Below are 20,680 nucleotides of genomic sequence, written 5' to 3' on the forward strand. Positions count from 1 at the left end.
GTGTCTGTGCAGACATGAGTGAACGTGTCCCTGGGGACCAGAGACAGTCATTGGATCCCATTACTTTGGATTTACAAATGGTTGCAAACCTCCCTGCAAGGGTCTTCCTCAAGAACAATATGGCTCTTAACTGCTGAGTCATCTTCCAGCCCAGTAGCTATGACTTGGTCCCAGGATCCGATAGCAGGAGCTGTGTGGTACCTGTGATGGTTTAGGCAGCCATAAGCACAGGATTGATTGAAATGATATACGGCACCATGTCCTTGTGTGTGTGCCTGGGTAAAATGTCAGACCCCTCCTTAACACCTGGAATGTTTACACTCGTCCTTCAATCTCTTTCCAAATCAAACTCCTGCACACTGCTCCTCTCCTCTTTTTCTGTTAGAATCTGTTGACTGGTCCTGTTCCCCCAGCACTGCTGTAACTGTCTTACTACAGACTTAATAGTTCCTGGTTTTGTGTCTAATTCCCAAGGGACCTTAAAGACAAGGCTTGTCAGTCAATTCTCTGTAAATTGCTACTCCCCAGCACATGGCATTTGCTATGACAAAAGTCCTCAATAAACACAGCGACGATTCTTCTCTTTCTTTGCAAATATGCTCTCTGCCATTTCTGAAGCCCTCTTCTGCTCATAGGCTGTTCAAAGTTTGCCCTCGCCTGGAGAGCAGCACTGTTTCTTTAGAGACAGACTCCACCCATTCCCATGCCCGCGGCAAGGTCTTCCAGGTGAAGACACCCCCGACATACTGCCTCACGAGTAATTCTTTGCAGCATCCCTCATAAGCTCTCAGCTCTCAACAGGTAAAAAAACATCCTATAAACCCGACTGCCTAAATGAAGGTTAACCCATGGAAGAAAAGCCCGCTAACCCTTCAGTCTTTTAGGATGCCATCAAGGACTGGCCAAGGAGAAAAATGGAGACTTTCCGGAAATAAAGCTTCACCTGGTCGGCCTCAGCAGCCATTCCAAAAAGCCTGCCTTCTAAGCCTCCAGCTCGATTTCCATTCCTGGATTCACACAAAGCGAAGTTAATGTTTGTGGAGCCTGGAAGATGCACCTGGGCAGGGAGTGCTCAGACACAGAACTCCACGGTGCAGGCAGGTGCAAAAGAGGGTTTGATTCTCAGCAACTTGAAGCAGACAGGGGAGACACACTTTCACCTTTTGCTTAGTTTGAACAGATACTGTGTAACCAAAACCATGTGTGTGTTATATGTATGTACTTAACTGAATAATGTATGTAGTTTAGACTGGGCAGCAAGGGGCAGAAGAGTAGATGAAATCTCTGGCTGTTGTTTATGATGGGTTTTTCTGCATGGTGAATGAGCCAGGTCTGGGAGGAGTTCCTTAAGTTTGAAAAAAATATTTTAGATATGATTTGAGAATGAGACATCACTTGTCAGGTGTAACACCCGATTCTGTGTTACCCACTCGGTACAGTTCACGCGCCACTGTACCATACGCAAGTTGGGCAAGGGCCTGGAGATTGAAAGAACACACAAGAGACCTGGGTCATTGGAAAGGAGATCAGCCGAATGCTGTTTATTCAATTTAGGGGAAATCCTACTATACCTGGCTGCTGCACAAGGATTTCTGCCCAGGCAGGTGGGAAATTACCATACCAAAGATGAAACAATGCCCTACAGCTAATCACCAGGCGAGGCAGAGGGAGCACAGGAACAAACAGGATGTTTTAGCTGGCTGACCAGAAACTGTCCTCAAGATACACCCCAGGAGCAAGGGTAGACCTGGGGCCCTACAGTCAGGAGTATGTAATATCGAAGTAATAAAGCAAATTCATGGAACAAATGGATGGATGAATGAAGGTTGTCTGAAAAGGATATTGACTTATTTTATTATGGTTTATTCTAATGAGCAATCATTTAATGTATAGGCAAGAACTGGTTTATAATTTAAAGGAATGCCAGAAAATTCGGAAGCACTATTACCATATAAATATATCCTATATGGATATTTATGACTTCAGCATGTAAATATGACTCTTCCTATGCAAAGAGAAAAGCAAGAGGACAGATAAAGCACACATGTGAGAAAAAGAATGACCTTCTTGTACAATAGCAGGCAAGAGCAGGGCTCCAAGGTCAGATTGTTTCCGTTTTCATCCTCCTTGGTAGCTGTGCATAGACTAGGGAGCCTCTTTCCTTATTGTAAATGGGACAACGCTACACATTCTAAATATCGATGAAGGCGAAGTGCTTACAACTGGGGTTGGCTTGTTTAAATAGTCAGTGAATGTCAACCTTATGACACTTGTTATACTTGCTAGTGTAAACAGAGAAACCATGGATTGTAACTGTCCTGCTCTGGGCATCACATCATCCCCATTCAAAATGAAATACATTACTGTTGAAAATGGGGAGTCAATGAAACACAGTTTCGTTCGAGAGTGGTTACCAGTTGTTCACAGCCTCTGGGGATTACTTAAATATTTCACAAGTCCTGGTTGGAACTTTAAGTCTTACGAAGTAAAGTTCAAGGAATGAAGCATGTATTTACTTTATTGGTGTGAATTAGTTTTTGTGTGTGGAAAGCATAGTGTTATAACTAGTATAACCACCAGATGGCAGTATTGTGATAGGTTGATTCCCATGTGGCCTTCCATTCGGTTTGACTGGACAAGAGTAGCCTTTGGGAAGGTAGGTGTTACCGGTATTCCTTGTGTGCTGTGGGGAAAAATCCAAGGAACACATTAAGAAGAGAGCCACACTTTGCTGTGTTCACTATTCTGTTCCGTGTTAATTCAGCTTTTGAAGAGAGACCCCTGTATTTTATTTGAGCACATGAATTTTATTTCAGTTCAATTTAGTTTACTTAACTAATTAAAAAAAATTACTTGTTCTACTTATTAAAAGCAATCCACCGTTACTCTGTTTTAGGAATGTGTCAATAATTTTGTTCTGAAGTAAGTTCAAAACAAACAAAAACAAAACCAATGCTCTCTCCACACAAACACAAGTAAACTCATCAGCAATTAAGATTAAGTTGCCAACTTGACCGAACATCTCAGGCTATTGGTTGCTCTCCACAACCTGGCAGCAAGGCCTGTTGCTGAAGACAGCACCCACACAACTTGTTGAATGTGGAAAGGTGGAGATGGTGCCTCCTTACAGCATAAACCTCTACAGACTGATGTTCCTGGGACTGGAAGGTGCTCTATATTATTCCAAAGGAGAAAGGTAAACACCAGCCCAGCTACAGACCTGCCTGCGTGTTGGCTACTATAACAGTGGCACAAAGCTGTAGGAGTAACCAACCACTATCTGACTAAATTTAAGGCCACTCCACGAGATGGAACCATCCCTAACACTCCTCGGGTACCCAAGAACCAAAAATTAGATAGACTGGGAACCTAGGAAAAACCAAATACTATCATTCTGATAATAATAATAATAATAATAATAATAATAATAATAATAATAATAATCAAGTAGCTGTGAAATGATCTGTAATTGTGTTCTACCATACTCATAGATCAGTTTATGCTCAGATATGATCAGAGATGCCTCCTCCTGGACAAATCCAGAGACCCACAGTAGGCAATGTGGAGAGAGAGAGAGAGAGAGAGAGAGAGAGAGAGAGAGAGAGAGAGAGAGAGAGGACCTTGGAATACTTATTCCTAAATGGGAAGTCTCCATCAAAACCCTCCTCTCAGGGCACACAGAACCTAGCAGAAGAGGAGGTGGAAAGATTGCTGAGCCAGAGGGGATGGAGAAGGCCAAGGAAACAAGATCTTCTACCCAGAGCAGGACTGATGAACTCAGGGAGACTGCGGCAGCTTGCAGTGTCTGCACAGACAGGGTCCCAGCGCGGAGAGGAGGAGTCGACACAGAGAGGGACAGATGTACATATGAACTCAGGGAGATTGTGGCAGTTTGCACAGTGTCTGCACCAGACAGGGTCCCAGCGCCGAGAGGAGCAGTGGACACAGCCCCTGTCCTTAACACAGAAGCTATGTCTAATTGATAACCACCAAATAAAAAATCAGTTCTCTCCAATGCAGTCTCACTGGGGATACAAACCACTCTTACAGCCAGGCCCAGTGTCCAGCAGTAGATGGCCAACAAAATGAAATCAAAAGACATCTTTGGAGGTTCTTTGTTTCACAAGGATTTGATGACATTTCTTTAAACCTTACAGTTCCTTTGCATATAATTATGACTTCTGACTCGTGTTTTTAGGGGATTCCCGTGTGTATGAACATGAGTCTCTGCATCTACGTGTTTCTCTCGAGCTTTTCCTTTGGCTCCTTTCCTTCTGTTTATCTTATTATTGTCCTCCAGATGTTTATTTGTTTTCTAATGAGAAACAGAAAGGGTGTGGATTCTGACGAGAGAGAAGTTAGGGGGAATCCTGGAGAAGCTGGGGGAGGTGAAACTATAATCAGAATATATTATATGAAAAAATCCATTTTCAACAAAAGAAGTAAAAAGTGATTAAGTTGCCAAACTTTGAGTACATTTTTAAATTTAATGCTGCTTAAGACACTATTTATGATTTATTCATACAAAGGTAATTGAATTCATCACCAACATAATATGCTTTCTATGCAGTAGCTGAATCTTAGATATTTCTTTCAAGTTTTCATCTATTATTTTTAGGCTCTAATGAAAATCCTCAAAGCTCCTTTTGTCAATGTAATATCTAATGTTGGGGAGAATACAATTCTAACACTAGTATCAGCATTAATGTAATCCCATTCTTTATGCCCTTATAGTACCAATCTTGTTTAGCCAACTTTTTAAAGGACATTTTTTTTATTTTACGAATATTTTATTTAATGATAATTTAAAGATCACTTGCTCAATAATTATAATCCATCTTCTCTATTTTATTATACTCTTTTGAAGTGAAAATTTTGTGTTATTTCATTTTTCTTTACATTTTGAGGTTATAATATATCATTTCTCTTCCCTTTCTTCCTGTAAAACCCTTCTATGCACCTGCCATATTATCTTTCAATTCACGGTCTCCTTTTCATTAACCGTTGTGACACATACGTGTGTGTGTGTGTGTGTGTGTGTGTGTGTGTTCTCCATTGTAACATACTCAGTCTGTAAAATGTTATTCATACATATGTTCTCAGAGCTGATCCTTTGGTATTGGATGAGCCATTACTCTTCCTTGACGAAGGCTATTTCTCCTAGCGTCCCTTAGTTGCCTGTGATTCTCTGTTTCGGGTTGAGGCCCCTGGGCTTTTCCAGTCCACTTTGGCGTGTCCATTATTGCCATCCTTGCTCAGTTCCCAGGCGGTTACATGGGCGAGACTTTGAGTGTAGCTTCTGACATTCCTAGGAGACACAACCCCACCATAAACTCCATGACCTTCTGGTTCCTACTGTCTGTCTGTCTCCACAGCTCTGCATTTTGACTGACGATGGTTTTCTGCAATGGTTTCCACCTGTTGCAAAGATAAAGACTACTCTTATCTGCGGGCACAGGGACAGATGTTTAGACTGCAGGGTGGGACTATGCTGCTTTAGTGAAGTGGCAGCTGTGGGCTCTCCTCCAAGATCCATGACGTCACTAGCCCTGAGCAGTTGGCTACGTTTCCAGCACCAGGAATGGTTTCCCTCTTGCTGAATGGGTCTTAGAGAATTTTTATTGTTATTGCCAGGGTATGATGCTACTATTATTTCCTCGGTGTTTGTCATCCTGCCGTGCTGGTTGTTTGTGGTTCCTAGGCAAAAAGACAATTCTTGAGAAGAACTCTTGGCTTAAATTTAAATTACTCGATTACAGTGAGTTGTCATAAAGTTATGAGTGTTGAAAAAGTTCAACTATCTGCATCAAATTTTAACAATAGGTTTTATAAACACCAAAAGGATGACATCTTCCATTTGTTTTTGAGATAGGTTCTTACATAGCTCATTCTGGCTTCGATTTTATATATATATATATATATATATATATATATATATATATATATATATGCAGAGGCTAGTTTTGAGCTCTTGATTCTCTCTGCTCCACTTTCCAAATGTTGGAATTACAAGCATGCACCATCATCCTTGGCTTAATGACTCACTTTGTAGCCCTGACTGGACTGGGGTTTGCTATATAGCCCAGGCTGGCCTCAACTTCACAGGGATCCACGTACTTCTGCTTCCCAAGTGCTGGGATTAAAGACTTGCACCACCACACCTTGCCAAAATGGTAGCTTTCTAAATTATTCTTTTAGTTAACCACGGCAATTCATTTCGTTTGCTATCTTCTCCATTTGTATTAGAGTTTTAAATTATCTATATATGCGTGTGTAAGGTATATGCCTGTGCATGTGTGTGTGGTGTGTGTAAGGTGCGCGTATGTGTGTGTGCTTGTGTACAAGGTGTGTTTTTGTACATGCATGCCAGGGTGCACGTGTGGAAGTTCAATGATAACTTTGGGGAGTCAGCTATCTCCTTCTGCAGAGGATTCTGGGATTGAACTCAGATCACCAGGTTGCTTGGCAAATACTGAGATCTAGTAAAGATCCAATTTCTCTGTCTGTCTGTCTGTCTGTCTGTCTTTAGACAGTCCCATGCCAGTGTCCTAGTCTGTCATTAAACTCCCTATATAGCAAAGGATGACTTTAAACTTCCTAAAATACATTTTACTTATTATTCCTGAGTGTATGTACATATTCATGTGTGTGTGTGGGGGGTGGATACGTGTATGTGATATAGGTGGGCCTTCTGTCTATGTGTTATTTTCATTGGTTAATAAAGAGACTGCCTTGGCCCTTTGATAGGACAGAAAATTAAGTAGGTGGAGTAAACAGAACAGAATGCTGGGAAGAGGGGAATGAGGCAGACGCCATGGAGCCAGCTACCAGGTCAAACATCTTTTCTAGTAAGCCACCACCTCGTGGTGCTACACAGATTATTAGAAATGGGTTAATCAAGATGTGAGAGTTAGCCAGGAACTAACTCTCTAGAGATAATGGGCCAGGCTGTGTTTAAATGAAAACAATTTGTGTGTTGTTATTTCCGGGGCTAAGCTAGCCATGCGGGAGCCAGGCGGGACGAAAAGCAGGCCTGCCCGCAGCTCCTCACTACATGTATGCATGTGTGTGAAGGCCAGAGGTTAACCTTCAGGAACAAGCCGTTTTACTTTTGAGATGGGCTGTCTCACTTGCCCACCACTCTGCAGTGTCCTCCAGCCTCCACCTGCTTCTGCTTTCCCAAGACGGGGCTACACAGGCAGGGCTGTTACCTCCAGTGACCCCCGGTCCCCACATATTCCTGCTTTCCCAAGACGGGGCTACACAGGCAGAACTGTTACCTCCAGTGACCCCCGATCCCCACATATTCCTGCTTTCCCAAGACGGGGCTACACAGGCAGGGCTGTTACCTCCAGTGACCCCCGGTCCCCACATATTCCTGCTTTCCCAAGACGGGGCTACACAGGCAGGGCTGTTACCTCCAGTGACCCCCGGTCCCCACATATTCCTGCTTTCCCAAGACGGGGTTACACAGGCAGGGCTGTTACCTCCAGTGACCCCCGGTCCCCACATATTCCTGCTTTCCCAAGACGGGGCTACACAGCAGGGCTGTTACCTCCAGTGACCCCCGGTCCCCACATATTCCTGCTTTCCCAAGATGGGGCTACACAGGCAGGGCTGTTACCTCCAGTGACCCCCGGTCCCCACATATTCCTGCTTTCCCAAGATGGGGCTACACAGGCAGGGCTGTTACCTCCAGTGACCCCCGGTCCCCACATATTCCTGCTTTCCCAAGGCTGGGTTACATAGGCACTCTTTTGTGATGCTTCAAGAATTGAACCCAGGTTCCCTTGCTTTTGGTACAAACATTTTAGCAACTATGTCATCTCTCTCGCACTATTTCTTTGCTTTTGTCTCAGTATGTAGTTCTGGCTGCCTGGGATTTAGAATCCTCTGTACCAGCCGTTTAGTCGTTTGAGTCCTGAGATGACAGGCATACGGCCCCATGCCTAGCGCCATTATTATTACTGTGCTACCATTTGTAGGTTAGTTCACATTGTACAACCCTTCTTATTTAGACAAGGGTGAATTTACACACATGTTACATCTAGTTACTGTGATTATATCTGAAAATAGGCAGTAAGATGTCACATTTCTGTAACAGAATACTTAAAGGTGGATATTTAGAAAGAAATCTTGTTTATGTCACCCACTTTTGGGGAGAGTAAAAACTCCAGAGTATGTGGTTCCTGCAGTGTGACCTCTAGTGGTGACCCCGTCAATACAGGGCAGATTGCATCAGATGCGGAAACAAGGCAGGAAGCCAGAGAGTTGCTAGGGTGAGGCTTGCTCTTATTCCATAATCCACTCTGCAGTGAGCTGAGATCTCAACCAAACTTCGTGAATCCTCCTGAGTGTGCATCTTGTTGCCCTGACCACCCCTTACCAGGTCCCATTTCTTAAGATCTACTATGTTAGCACCACCACATTGTGGCCCACGCTTTCAGGATGTGAATTCTTGGAGGACACACACAAACCCCAGCAAACGTCAGGAGTGGCTTCCCCGGGGGGGCAGGATCCTAGTTAGATGTCCTTCTTTTCAAAATGAGACACAAATTATTTCATAATTGTAAAATTGCCATAATTTATAATGCACACATTTTAGTATGGGCTACTTTTACATAGATTGTATAGTTGAAATGGAATACATCAACTTCCTTGCTGTCTGTAGCTCATTACGGGAGAAAACACCAAAGATGCTTTTACTGCATTCCCGACCTCAAGAACCTCAAAAGTGAAATAAAAAATAGGCTATAAAATGTGTCATTCTCATTATGAAGTCCTGGGAGGAGATGCTGTAGAGAGAGACCTCCAGGAAAGTAAGAGGTGCACGTGGGGTGGGCCTTTGAAGGGCGGGATTTATGTCAGCAGACCCAGCAGAAGGGATAAGGAAACCTAGCAATTTGCCTTTCCTGGGTTATAATCGCCGAAACAGTTACCTAGTCAGAGGCGTCATGAACAAAGACAGGTATTATGGTGGCTTTCTTATTTTGTTTTCATATGCCTAGTATGTGTGTGGTCAATGAAAAGACAGCACACAGTTCAGCACTGAAAGCTTTGCCCTCTTCCAGCCTTGTGAATACACTTAGCATTCAACTCTAATTTCACCAAATGTACACAGCTTCTTTTTTTACTTCCGGCGAGAGGGTGGTCTCTCTTTGTAGTCCTGACTGTCCTGGAACTTGATATTTAGACCAGCATGGCCTTGAACTCACAGAAATCCAACTGCCTCTACGTCCCAGGTGCTGGGATGAAAGGTGTGTGCTATCACCTCTAGATTTTTTAAAATGTGTGTGAGTGCTTGCCTGTGTTTGTACGAGCATGTGTGGTATCCCAGAGGCCAGAAGACAGCATTCGACCTACTGGAACCAGGTGTGGGGAGCCGAGGCCAAGCCCTCTGCGAGAGCTGCTGTGCTCCTCACCACGGGGCTGTCTCTCCAGCTTCACAGTGTAACATGTTGGGCCTATTTGTTTGTGTTTTTTGTCCCTGCCTGGTACCCCACAGCCAGCAGGCCCCAGAGAAAATTAACCATATAAGAGATCTCTCTAAGTTATAATGCTGATTGGCCCATTAGGTCTGGCTATTTATTAGCTAACTCTCATATCTTGATTAACTCATTTTTTTGATCTATTTTAGCCATGTGGCTCAGTACCTTTTTTAGTGGGGCAGCTCACATCCCGCTGTTTTGGTGTTTTGGGCAGGAGTGGGGAGTAATCAACTTTTTTCTTTTTAGAATTCTCCTGCTCTCCTTGTATCATTTTTACTTTCTGTCTGGTTTTTTCACCTACACCTCCTGCCTGGCCAATCAGCGTTTATTTAAAACATGATTGACAGAATACAGACAATTCTCCTGCACCATCACAGCTTCCACATCTATGTAGAGGTGTTGGCTTTGGCTTTGTCTCTGCAGGTTTGGGACCGTGTCCCGCGGTGTCGTGCATAGCACATCAGAACAGGTGTTTTTAAGTTACTGTGAGAAGTGTCTTTAAGAGGAAATCATACAGAGAACCCCGACTTTCTCTTGAAATGTGAGCAGTGCGTTATCTAGATAGTTTTATTTCTCCCGTATTATGAATATTTTCGGTAGAGTAGATTGAAGGTTGGATGTCGTGAGGGCTATTTCCCAGATTTCCCCTTCCCCCTACTGGGAGTCCACGGGTACTCAGTTTAGTGAATTTCAATATTGCATTCAAAAAGGAAGTTCTCACAAAAAGTTCTATACATTTCTCTCTCTCTCTCGCTCCCTTCCTACCACTCTCTCTTCCTCCCCCTTCCTACCTCTCTCTCTCTCTCTCTCTCTTCTTCTCCCTCCCCACCTCGCACATACAACACTTGAAAAAGCATATTTTTACGATGGTTAAAGTCTGCCCTAAGCAAATAAGTCTGTTCTGTAATTTGTGAGGTCTAGATGAACAAGATGTTCACTTGGTCCATGACTGAGCAGTCAAAGTGCACCCTCCAAATCATTTGAGATAGGATCTTCCTATGTAGCCAGGCGAGCCTAGAAATCATTATATAACCTGGAGCTGCCATACCCCATCTCAGCTCCCTGAGTGTAGGATTAGAGGGTGTGGATGACCATGTCTAGCACGAAGGTAAAGAGTCATAGCTACCAATTTAGGAAAAAAGAAATACCTATTAAAGTTAATGCATGTTTGCTTTTGCTGGTTTCCTCTGTAGTGTCTTCCATCAGACACCTAGCAGACAGCAAGTAATTTGTACAGTGCTTTAAGGAATTGTGTGGAAAAAGACGAAGACACTCCTAAGTAGGTGAGCCAGGAATTCGGGATGCTGCTGAGTGCTCATATTAACTGTTTAGAATAACTATTTAATCACTCTTTTAACTGAAATATACTGTAGCCTAGAAAAAGTATATCATAGTAACATTGAATGACGTATTTGCTTGGTGATCACTGCACTTTAAGTAGAGATCAAAAGACCCATTAATTATTATTTCCCAGGTTTTAATGAGTTTTGAAAACAATTTATTGATGGTCACCATTTAAAAATTTCTTTAGAAGTATTCGAAGTCCCCCTGTGTTTACCCTCCCAATGTTTCTGACTGGAAAACTTTTTTGCCAGACTTCCGTTGGGAAGCGTTGGTGTATCCTTGCCTGAGGCTTTGTCCGGAAGCTGGGGCTGCCTACAGCAGTTCAGAAGAGCCAGAGGTTCCTAGTAATGTCTATCCAACAATCACTAAAGCTGTCACTTGACATTTCCCAGAATTCCCCAGGAGCCAAGGTTCAGTTCACACTCAGTTCTCTCCCGCTTCACTTGCCCATACTCACCTTTCTTTTGAGAGCTGCCCCTATTTTCTCCAGAGTCCAGATTCAGTATCTGTTTCTTGAAGCAGATCGCAGGAAGCAGAGGAACAGTGCTGGAGGGCAGGAAGCCTGAGCGGGAACCCTACCTCACGTGTGGCTCCGGGCGCGTCACTCACAGAGACTCTCAGAGTGCAGGCCTTTACCTATGAGACGGCAGTCACGTCTTCTAACCTAGATGGAGCACAGGATCTGAGTGGCCTTGTGTCTTCTCACCTCTCCTGTCTCTCTTTACTTTGCTGCGCACAGTCTACGAGAAGGGGATTAGTGGTGGATCCAGACTGGGCATGAGTTAACCTGGAATTGTGTGATGCTGAATTAGCTACTCAAAGTTGAATCTAGTTTCTCAGGTTTTAAACTATTTTAAAATATGACATATATGAGCTGTGGACACAGCCACTGATATCACTTTGATTCAGTTATTGATTATGATTACTGATGATAATAATGCTATTCATGTTGCTTTAACAGTAGGCATATGCTGGGAAGTGAACCGCTGGATGATTTTATTGCTGTGGGCATCACAGAGTGTTCTAACATAGACCTCGATGGTATAACCTGCTACATACTCGGGTTCTGTGGTATATGGCTTACTGCTTCTAGGACTAAGGCAGGATAAAAAGACAAGGGAAAGCATAGGACATGGGAAGGGAAGGGGCCCTTCATATTGATATGCAGCTGACATTTCCTGCTGGTGGAGAGGCAGGAACAGCAACACAGCTGATGTGATCACCCAGGCAGATAATGTTATTCCTCCTAAGGGCAGCTCAACAAGAGAGTTCAAAACGACAGACGAAGGGTGCTTCTTCGGGACCAGGATGTTTGTGGTCTGGAGGGATGTTTTTTTCCCCTGATAATTAAAGCAAGTATAGAAAACTTTTATATTTATTTATTTTTGCTCAAAGTAACCAGTCCTTAAAACGAAAGAAAAGTGATCGACACCCCAACAACTTTCTCAAAATTTGTATAACAGAGATAATATGAAAGTTAAATTTCCTTAGGCTGCACATTTTTTATACTAGTAACAAAAAAAGATCCAAGACCCAGATTATGCATGTATATATGTGGCCATGAACATATAACGGAAACAATTATCATGCTTCCTCTTCTGGACTTGAAGTCAGTGTGTCTTCATAGAAGGCACGTAGAGCTTGAGGATTCCTGCCTTAGTGTCCTACTGCTGTGAAGACACCAAGGGAACACACGCAACTGGGGCTGACTTACCGTTTCAGAGGTTCATCCATTGTCACCACGCAGGGAGCATGGTGGCATGCGGGTAGCATGGTGCTGGGAAGTAGCTAAGAGTTCTACATCTGGATCTGTGGGCAACAGGAAGAGGGAGAGAGACTCAGGGCCTGTCATGATCTTTGAAACCTCAAAGTCCCCGTCAGGAGCCGTGCAGCCTAATCTTGGATCAGCATGTGACCGCCTGCCCAACGGTTTCCTCAACGGGGCAGCCTTGAAAACGATGCTCACTTGGCAAGCAGCAGCAGGCCACAGGATAGAAAGAGCAGGACTTCGCTGCATTGGAGCAGCTTGCAGGCTCTTTTCTCTCTCCTGCTGTTGATTCTTTGGGTGGTTTTTAGTTCTGCTTTGTCAGTTAGCCATGCAACAGCTGTGATCTTCCCTGGAAATTCTTTCTTTCTTGAATATTTTTCCCTAATATTCGGCAGTTTCTTAAATTTATTGTCTGCTAAATTTCTGGGATTGCTAAATGCAACTCCTAATCCTGGGAACTTTTCTGACTCAATAGAGAGAGTTAAAATTAATGGGTCTTACTTTCATAATTATTCCTAGGAAAAGGTAGATAGAACCTCCTTGTGGAGAAATAGACTCAGAATATTATATATGGCTTATGTAATATATAATATATGAAATATAAACTATATATAATATATTTTGCTTAGTTCAAAAACTGTTAACTCTCTAAACTTGGTTGTAAATTACTTTCTCTGAACTTCAAAAACCACAAGATAATAGTGATTGTTAAGACACGTAGGGACGACTTTGTCTCTTGAGAGGCCTGCACAAATGCCCTGGATGTGTGCCAACTTGCTTTTCCTATTTTCTCTCTCTCCCCCTCCCTGTCCCCAGCGGTTGCAGTTAAGTCGGAAGCAGGGATTGTCTTTTATCTTTTATTTCTACTTAACACACTTTGCCTCATTCTCACTCCTCCTGCAATAATTCCCTATGGAAAATTCCACGATCCAACTTTGGTAGCACAGATCCTAGAGAGCGGATCTCGGCATTCTACAGGCGGCAGCGCTGGGCTGTGTCTCCCTGCCTCTACTGACAAGGACACGACGAACTAAATAGCCCAAGAAGAAACACAGCAGCATCAGATACGTGGAGGCTGAGAATGCCATCAGATAGCATCTGAGACCAATGGCAGAGTGTTTCCTGCTTTGCTGTAGCCTGCCCACCCCACGTTCCCAACAGTGTGTTTGGCAAATGCCTTGGTCTATATCTATATCTATATATCTATATCTGTACATTTTTTTTTTGGTCCTGTGACTGTTAACATTCACCGAACTGCTTCCACATTGAAACACATCATTCATGTCAAACTGAGTCCATACTTGTGGACAAAACAGACTTTGCATCTCTGTATTGCAGTAATCATATATCCAGAGTGCACCCGCTGCTTCCCTCAACTGTTTAACATAGACCTAAAAAAGCAGCAATACAGAGCGAACAGACCAATGAACAACAAAAGGAAGTGCAAGGCTGTGCTCTTAAATCACAATAGAAACTATAGCACACAGTTATAAGGTTGAGTGGGGTGGCGTGTGCTCACAATTCCATCTCCTTGGGAGGTTGGAGATAGTGAGGTGTGCTAGCCTGGGCTACACAGTGAGACTGCCTTGAAAAAACCATACAAGTCCAGAAGTCAGTAACATAGGCGTTTGCCTTTAGTATCAAGAATGGTGTACGGGGTAAGTCTATACAGTTGTGTGTGCGAGCCCTCTGTCGAGCGGCAGTGTAGCAGGTTTGCTAGCGTCTGTATCTCTCCACACCCGTGAGTAAAGTGTCGAGCACACTGTGAGGGCTACGGTGACACAAGGGGAGAAGAATTTTTAGCTTCGTTGGAACCATTACCATATCGACATGTCACATGGTACATGACTGCACAGAGATGAGGCCTCATGACTGTGGGCAACTTCCTCACTGCCTGGCAGAGTTTTCTCATCTGCAGGGTGTTTGTAGGATTATTATGAAGTAACTCAGTTTGATTGCTCTGAACAGTCATGATGCATTTATTGCTAAACATGTGTTTATGAGTAAACAATTAAAAACTGTGCATTTTAAATTTACAAAGTAAAAATATGTTATGTATAAGACTGTTAAATATGTCTGTTCAAACAAAAAGCTTTCAGAATAAAGAGAGGGTGATATTCTGTACTATCAGCATCGAGACAATTCACTACTATTCAGAAATGCTAATCTCTGAGTCCCTAGGGTACACAGAATTGCAGTCATCAGTTGGCTGTCTTCTAGAGGGTCAAAGGAACATGTGAAAGGTGAGCTTTCTGCCAGAAAACTGTCTTCGGATGGGCAAGAATTCATCTGTGAACGGTGGGTAAGGAGTCAACAATGAAAGAAATAGGTACAAAATCTAACAGAAAGGGATTTCAGAGAGTTTAAGTAATAATTAACACAAGATATCAAAATATTCTCACCTTTATTGGGAAAATTCACTCAGATACACAACAATGGCTGTAATACACTCTATCCCACAGAGCTGAAATGGAAAAGGTAAACACTGTGAAGGATTGGCTGGTGTGTGGCATGATTAGCCTAGAATCCTGCATGCTACTTGAAGATTGAAAGAATGTAATTTGGCAAATTATTTTACAAAGTACTCTAACATTGAATGTGTATATATAATTTATGATGTCAGATCTCATTGTAGTTATATTTAGCTAATATATACATAGATGATATACGCACACACATACATACACCGAAATACATGCGTAGGAATATCCATAATAAAATTATTGTGATAACCTTTAAAGTAGGATTCAGTCCAGTGTCAATAGATAACAGAATGGATAGAGTGTATTATTAGCTATGAAATGGATTATGATATACTATGGAAAATAACACACATTGTTGCTGTAAGTACATGCATGACTTCCACAAGTGTACAATGGAATTGAGAAAAAAATCAGTCATTCATGGTGGCAACTGTTTTTAATTTCAGCATTTGGGAGACTGAGGCCAGCCTGGTCTACATATCAAACTCCGGGCTAGGCAAAGCTACACAATGAGACTCTGTGTTAAACAAAACAAAAGAAAAAATCAAATGCATAATCGCACACACAAAAGAGTCTATTACCTGCAGGAAATCATCTGTCCTTATGTAGGAAATCGGGAAGTTGGCCCTTTTCATTTGAAGGGAATGAACACAATGAGAACCTTCTGAGTCTTGGATATGTATTATTTCTGATTTGTGATATGGTTACTTTGTGACTATATATTTGTTTTAAGCTGGGTGTGGTGGCGTACAGCTGTAATCCCAGCACTTGGGAAGCAGAGCCAGGAGGATCACACATTCGAGGTTACCCTGAGCTTTGTGAAGTATTTGAAGTCGGCTTGGGTTACATAATGAAACTAGTCAAAACCAAATGAACTACATACCAATCTGGTATCTACATATATCTACATATATGTAAGACTTTAATAAATCTTTGAATCAGAAGCTATGCTATAATTGCTTTAACTTTCAAAAATAAATAAGGCCTTACCCATTTTAAAGTAAGCTTTGGATCTCACATTCAGTTCAGAAGCCCTTCACTGTCCTCAGTAGGAGCCAGCTCTGTCGCTGGGGACGTAAAATGGGAAGCTGTCATTTTCTTCCCTTTCTGCAACTTCTTACCATCACACCCCTTGCTCCTTGTCTACGTTTTATCTCCATGCTGTTGGTTACTGGTAGAGAGACAGCAGAAAACATCTCAAATAACAGATACTAACATAATTAGCCGCTGGCGTCTAAGCAGTGATTGGCTCCAGAAGGGTGTTCTTGCTCTTTTTTCTGTCCTGGGCAGCAACCTCATTCTTTACAACTTCTGAGGAAGGCTGACTCCAGAATTCACACCGAGTTCCTGCTTGAGCCCTTGCCACTAGAGCTCACCCTCAGTCCCTGCTTGAGCCTCTGCCTCTAGAATTCCCCAGCCTTGGCCTGTTGTTTCTTACTGGTACCTTCAGAGGCCCTAGCCAGTAGCCCTTCTGGTTGGACCACCCAGGAGACTACTGGAGCCCAGCTGCTCATTAAATTCTTGCGTTCAAAGGATGCTCCACGCAGGCCGACAGTGTAAGAGCACAAATGGCCCCACCCTTTACTTCCCCCTTTTCTGACAGTGATCTACTTATCTTTTCCTCTCTAGGCAAACAGAGATTAAAGAATAAAGCAGAGAATCTCGGTGACCATTCGCTCACCCCAAAGATCTCTTGAGGACATTTAGGAAGCACCTCTCCACTGGAACTTTTACACCACACCGAGTGGCAGGAAACTGGTTTCTGCAAATCCTGCAGTGCAGCAGACGTGTGTCCAGAATGTGTCTGCAGCAAGCATGTATCTAGGATGTGTCTGCAGCAAGCATGTATCTAGGATGTGTCTGCAGCAAGCATGTATCTAGGATGTGTCTGCAGCAAGCATGTATCTAGGATGTGTCTGCAGCAAGCATGTATCTAGGATGTGTCTGCAGCAAGCATGTATCCAGGACTGCAACTTTCTTCATCCACAGTTTTCACGAATATTTCTACTACGCACTCATGAACTGGCTTTCTAGGAATCATAGTGGTTTTCTACAGGGCTTTCCTTCAGGGAGACTAGTGCCTACAAAATAGAACCCAAACATTTTCAGAATTTTAATTATTAATTCAGATGGAATAGACTTGAGCAGACATTCTGGTCAAATCCAACGTTTTTAGAAAGCCTGATTAGGTTATGTGTTCTGATAGCTTCTCTATGAAACACACATGCTTATCTCTTAGCTTGAACTTTGAGGCTTGTCCTGGTCGGTTTTCTGCCAAACTGACACAAACTGGAGTCATCTGAGAAAAGGCAACCACAGCTGACTGAAGGTCTCAATCAGATTGGTCTGTGAACAAGCCTGCGGGGCCATTTTCTTCATTAATGATTCATGTAGGAGGGCCCAGCCCATTGTGGGTGGTGCCACCCACTGCAAGTGGTCATGGGGTAATATGTATATGTACACACACACACACACACACACACACACACACACATATATATATACATATATATATATGAAATGCACAGCTCAGGAGGAGCAAGCCAGTAAGCAGCATGCTTCCACGGCCTCTGTTTCTTTCCCAGTCTCAGGATTCCTGCTGGAGTTCCTGCCCTGATCCCCTTTCATGATAGACTATTGTAAACTGAAATAAACTGTGGAAGACTGCAGGATGCTTTTGGTCATGGTGCTTATCACAACAATAGAATTCCTAGCTCATACAAGTTTTAAAAAATCTTTTAAGGCTCAGACAATATTCTGTGTCTACATCTTCTTAACACTCATGTATCCTGGCTGAGGGAACCTTCTTTCTCTCCTGTCATATAAGAAACCTCATGGTAACACCGCTGTATTCTCTCAGCCGCACCCTGGTGTGGGCAGAGAAGGGAGTGCCTAAATGTGTAAATCAGGATGTGTTTCGGACTCCCTGATGCTAGAGTTGTTTAATGGACTTTTGCACCTTGAGTATCTCATCATTATTTTTGTATGACTTCCCTTAATCTCTTTCAACCATATGATGAGCTGTCACTGTGGTCATTTTTATTATAATTTTATAGGCTAGGAAATTCAAGTCCCTATTAGGAACTTAATGTTAAGAATGTGTGTTCAAGACCTGGACTGGTGGGAAGACAGCCATGGCCCGATTGATGCTATTTGGCTCAGGTGGGTACAAGTCACCCACAGGCCTGCCTGAGTCCACAAGACCTGGGCTGGCAGGAAGATATCCATGGACCCACCTAGCATCTTTTGGCACCAGGTGAGTAGGTCCTGTTACGACTAATGCATTGTGGTGGAGAAATGGGAGAGAAAGAAGCGGAATGGCTCTGGTGGTGTGGAAAGAGGCAGCACTGGAGAGGTACAGGTGGTGAGGAGCAGGCTGAGGTGTGAGGCCCTTCAAGTCACCCAGGGCCATGGTGATGTTCAGGTACAGGCTTCTGCCAAAGGACTCGGCTGGATCCATGTTCCTACCACAGCCAAGGCCTGAGTCAATGTCTAAGGTTCCTGTTACAACCAAGGGCCGTGTGATTGCCTGGGGTCTGGTCAGTCATCTGGAACCTTGTTGGTGCCCAAGGGCCATGCTGTATCTGGGCCATACAGATCTAAGTGTCACGTACAGCAATCCAGTACCATGGTGATGTGTGGTCCGGGGCTGCAGCTGGGAGCCATGTTCAGGTCTGTTAACCTACTGCAGCCAGGGTCTCTGTTGATGCCCATGGTTCCTGTTGCAATGAGGACCATGTGGATTTCTTCGGTCTGGGCCACCACTTGGGATAGAGTTGGTGTCCGAGGGCTTTGCTGCTGCTGGGACCATGGAGATCTGGGTGGCCTGCACCGCCACTTGGTGCCATGGTGACATTCACACCCGGGCTGCTGCAGAGGACCATGTCTGGGTCATGATCCTACTGGAGCTGGGGTCTGTGTTGAAGTCCAAGGCCGTATTGCTACATAAGAAGTCCTGGGTTGGACCTGGAACCTTGGTCTTGTTGGTGTCCATGGAGGACCATTCTGTCACCAGACTCATCCTGATCGGGGTTGCTTGTACTTCCCCACAGAATCAGAATGTTGTCCAGGCACAAGCTGCTGCCGAGGACCATGTCTGAGTCTACAGTCCTGCTGCAGCTGGGGCCTGTGTTGATGTCTGTGGCCTATGTCTCCTCAGGGGGCCATAAAATCCATGTGTGGTGAAATCAGAGCACTATGCTGAGCCTGCCCTGCCCTTTGCTGACCCTAGGATAGCTCACCCTGCCCCTCACTGGACAATGCAGCCAGAGAGCTGGTCCTAACTCTCATAGGAGAGCTGGTCCCACACACCCAGGAGAGATGGCCCCACCTCTCACCAAGGGTGAGGGAGAACTGACCCTGAAGGCCCCCTCCCCCAGGCAGGTTGCCCCAGTGACCTGGATTGACCAACTCAGCTACCACCTAGGCTGACAGCTGGACCTTGGGTGGGGCCATCCTAACATCAACCCTGCCTAGGACCTGCTGAAGTTCATGAAGGGACTGGACCTATGGAACAATACCTGCAGGATCTCCACGACTTGGGGTGGCCGTGGAATATCTGAGGACCCAGTGAGGATGGTGTGTCAGAAACCAGAGGCCTTGAACCAGACCAGTGACTCATTGCAATGAAGGTTTGCATGTCAAGCTGATTGGATGAAAGGTCTGTGTGACACGCCGTGGCTCCCAGAGCCACCAGGACAAATACAGAGGTGCTGGACAGGTGGGAAAGAAGGAGGATCAAAGAGGTTTTCATTGCTGTTTTGGTTTTTTCTTGTGTTTGTTTGCTTGTTTTGTTTTGATTTTTAAAATTTTCTTTTGGGAGGCACTGCAGGGGTGAGGAGAGGATATGGAGGGACTGCAAGGTAAGCGGATTAGGGTAGGATTTGGGATGTGAAATTCCCAAAAGATTCAATAAAGAAATAATGTTAATAAAAAAACATTTATACAAGGCAACAGTCCTGAACACTCATGTTACATGGTAGCATTGAGCTACATGTACATTAATCATGTGACCCCAGCAAAAAGCCACATCTATGACAAATATTCTATAATTGACTGATTAGAACTTTGTGGTTGTGGAGGGGGAATACTGAAGATTCACAGCCCAAATTATGCAGGGCCATCTTTAACCGCTTAATGGCCATTTGTCATCTACCTCTGTGTCTCATTTGACAACCTTCTGACTCGCAGGCAAACCTCTGCAATGCATTCATTAACTCAGTAGACAAAGACCTTTCACCAGCCCCAAAGCTAACGATGAAGTCAGAAAACATCTAAAACTGGCAGCTGAGGTTTCCTGCTTTGCTGTAATGTGCGCACCCAAAGTCCCCATCGGTGTTTTTGGCTAATGACTTGATCTTTTTCTCTCCATGACTATAAAAGCCTATGTAACTGTTTCTGCCTTCCTGCCAACCTGGATCCATATTTCTATGGCCGTGATCATAATTGAAATAGAATGAACTCTCTTGCCTCTTTGAGGTGAGACCTGTTTTACATCACCCACCCAAACTTGACTTGACTAGCTCGGGGTGGTTCTCATCCCACGTCACAGCTGTGGCCTTGCTCAGCCCATCCCTACCCATGCCTCTAGGAGTGTG

The sequence above is a fragment of the Myodes glareolus genome, chromosome 11, assembly GCF_982192425.1.
Source record: "Myodes glareolus chromosome 11, mMyoGla1.1, whole genome shotgun sequence".
Taxonomy (NCBI): domain Eukaryota; kingdom Metazoa; phylum Chordata; class Mammalia; order Rodentia; family Cricetidae; genus Myodes; species Myodes glareolus.